The sequence below is a fragment of the Chenopodium album genome, chromosome 15, assembly GCF_948465745.1.
Source record: "Chenopodium album chromosome 15, dcCheAlbu1.1, whole genome shotgun sequence".
NCBI classification, from domain to species: domain Eukaryota; kingdom Viridiplantae; phylum Streptophyta; class Magnoliopsida; order Caryophyllales; family Amaranthaceae; genus Chenopodium; species Chenopodium album.
In genome coordinates this window covers 34276396-34279869 of record NC_137848.1, presented here as the reverse complement: position 1 = coordinate 34279869, position 3474 = coordinate 34276396, and the positions used below count along the sequence as shown (strand labels likewise).

General features: G+C 40.1%; 1 non-coding gene across 1 annotated transcript; it reads right to left on the bottom strand.

The window, feature by feature from the left end:
* Positions 1-227: 227 nt before the first annotated feature.
* Positions 228-333, bottom strand: LOC145583491 (small nucleolar RNA R71). The gene has a single exon (XR_014100134.1). It is a non-coding gene; the product is annotated as a small nucleolar RNA R71 (small nucleolar RNA).
* Positions 334-3474: the final 3141 nt, after the last annotated feature.

Below are 3474 nucleotides of genomic sequence, written 5' to 3'. Positions count from 1 at the left end.
GCATGAATGCCCGGTAAATCATCTCAAAGAGTTCGAAAAGTATTGCAATACTATCAAGGTGAATAGAATTTCCCAAGAATTCATCCGCCTCAAGCTCTTTCCCTTTTCACTCATAAGGCGTGCCTTGGAATGGCTTGACAAGGAGGTCAAGACGAATTCTCTAAGGACATGGGATAAAGTGACCAAGGAGTTTCTATCCCGTTTCTATCCGCAAAAGAAAACGGCGGAGGCTAGAGCTTTGATTCAAGGTTTCAAGCAAAAACCTAGTGAGAGTCTCTATGAAGCATGGGAGAGATACAAAGAGTATCAAAGAGAATGTCCTCACCACAGAATTCCTACGTACCAAATTATTCAAATTTTCTATGAAGGCCTTAGTCCTCAAGGAAAATCATGTTTAGATGGAGGAGCCGGAGGTCCTATCATGAAAAAACGGAAGAGGAAGTGATAGACATAATTGAAGACGTAGTGAGGTACCATAGAGATTGGCAAGATGGAGAAAGAAAGTCATCTAGCAAGAGTAGCTCTTCGGTGTACTCGGTTGATCATCTAAATGCAATCAACAATCTATCCTCACAAATGACAAACTTGGGGAAGGAGATGTCCGCTATCAAGGCGAAGTTGGAAAGTGCTACCTACCAAGTTTCAAGTCTTCCCTCCCAATCTAAGGGGAGAGGTATGTCTTCTAATTCTCAACCCCCTCCCTCTTCTAGTAACATGCCTAGTGGATGCTTGTTTTGTGATGATTGTGGGTCGTATGATCATGATGTTTCTAATTGCCCTCATGCATGTATGGATGTTTGTGATGATCAAGATGGAAATGTGAATGAGCATGTGAAATATGTGTTAAACAATAATGATTCTAGGTTTGAGAATCAAAGAGGTCAATGGAATAGGAATTAAAACAAACATGGCAATTTTGACAACTACAACCAAGGTGGTGGTAATAGGAACCATGGGAACCAAAATTCCCGAGGTAACTATAACAACCAAGGTTATAGAAGCTAAAATCATAACCAAAATTATGGTAATCATAAACAAGGTTATGGTAACCATAATCAAGGTAGAGGTAATTGGAACAATCAAAATAAGGGAAATTTTCAAAATAATTCTCAAAGGGGTCCCCCGCCCGGTTTTGCTTTAAAGACCCAAAATGATAATTCCTATGTTCAATCCTCTTCTTCTTCTAATAAAACCAATTTGGAAGAAATCATTGAAAATCAAACAAAGTTGTTGAACACTTACATGGCCGTAAGTGACAAGAAATTTAAGGAAATGATGACTCATAATAAGATGCTTGAAAACCAAATTTCTCAACTTGCTAATGCTTTGAAAGACCATGCTAGTCCTTCTTTACCTTCCCAAGGCCTAGATCCCAAGAGATCGGTAAATGCTATTGTCACAAGGAGTGGTAAGGTTCTTGAGGAGAGTTTTCCTAGGAAGAGTGAGACCAAGGAGGCCATAAAAGAGGTTTTGGTAGAAGATGAGAGAGATGGTGCATCTTTAAGTGAGTTTGAGATTGAGAAGCCTAGTGAGGTGAGAGTGGAGGAAGAAATTGTGAAACCTAAGCATCCTTATCCACAAAAATTCATGAGACACAAGTTAGATGAACAATTCGGAAGATTCATTGACATGCCCAAGTAACTTCACCTTTCTCTACCATTTACCGAAGTTGTCACCCAAATCCCAACTACGCAAAATTCCTCAAAGACATTTTGAGCGGTAGGAGGACTTGTGATAGTGTAGAGACGTGAAGTTGACCGAAAATTATAGTGCAATCATAATGAACAAGATGCCACCTAAACTAAAAGACCCCGGAAACTTTTCCATCCCTTGTGCTATTTACAAAATGCAAATTGAGAATGCCTTGTGTGACCTAAGAGCTAGTGTTAGCCTTATGCCATTATCGGTGTACCAAAGACTTGAGCTAGGGGAAATTTTACCTACTAACATCACTTTGCAATTGCCCCATAGGTCAATCAAGTTTCCTAAGTATAAGGTAGAGGATGTCCCTTTGAGGGTTGGGAAATTTGTTATTCTAGTGGATTTTGTGGTGCTTGAGATTGATGAAGATTCTAACATTCCTACCATTCTAGGGAGACCATTCCTTGCTACTTCGGGTGCTATGATAGATATGAAAAGTGCTAAAATTTCACTCAAAGTAATGAGGTGATAGAATTTTACTTGAATGATAGTCTGAAGTATTCAAGTTCTTCTCTAGAAAATTGCATTTTGATTGATTCTCTTGATCATGTTGTGTCTTCTATGCATGAGCAATTGATCACTTCTAACGATGCTCTTGAGAATGTTTTGTTGAATAAGTAAAGGATAGGTGCTCCTAGTAAGGAGATGGTTTTGTATGAAGATGTGCTCAATGGAAGCCTTGAGGATGTTGAAGAGCAAATGTGTATGAGCATTTCTAGCCAAGAAGCGTTGCAAGTGGCTACATTAAAGGAAGGTAAAGGTGTTCCAATGGTTGAGCTCAAACCTCTTCCATCACACCTTAGGTATGAATTCCTTGGACCCAACTCCACCTATCCCGTTATTGTTAGCTCTTCTTTGAGTGAGCGCCAAGCTCAAGAGTTGTGTGATGTTTTGAGAAAGCACCAAGGAGCTTTGGGTTATACCATTGATGACCTCAAAGGTATAAGCCCTACTTTATGTACACATCACATAACCCTTGAGGAGGGTGCTTTGCTTTATATTGAGAGACAACTAAAGCTACATCCCCAAATGGGAGAAGTAGTGAAGAAGGAGATCACCAAACTTTTGGATGCGGGAATTATATTCCCCATCTCAAGTTCTCGGTGGGTCTCTCCTGTTCATGTTGTCCCAAAGAAGGAAGTCATGGCCGTCGTCGAGAATGAGAAAGGTGAGCTCATTCTAACGAGGACGGTCACGAGATGGAGGATGTGTATAGACTATAGACGTCTAAAAACATCCACCAAGAAAGATCACTTCCCCCTTCCTTTCATTGATCAAATGCTTGAGAGACTAACAAGGCACAAGTTCTATTGTTTTCTTGATGGTTATTGGGATTTTTCCAAATCCCTATCCACCCGGATGACCAAGAGAAAACAACCTTCACTTGTCCATATGGTACGTTTGCTTATAGGAGAATGCCGTTTCACCTTTGTAATGATCACGTAACATTTCAAAGATGCATGATGAGTATATTTGGAGATATGTTGGAGAAAATGGAAGTGTTTATGGATGATTTCTCCGTGGGCGGTGTTTCATTTGAGGCATGTCTAGAAAACCTTGAGAAATGTTTGGCAAGGTGTGAGAAGGTGAACTTGGTTTTGAATTGGGAAAAGTGTCACTTCATGGTGGAGGAAGGCATAGTCCTTGGCCATAAGATTTTTCACAAAGGGATAGAGGTGGACAAAGCAAAAATTGAGGTTATTGAGAACTTCCACCTCCGATCAATGTGAAAGGAGTAAGATCTTTCTTAGGACATGCCGGGTTTTATAGAAG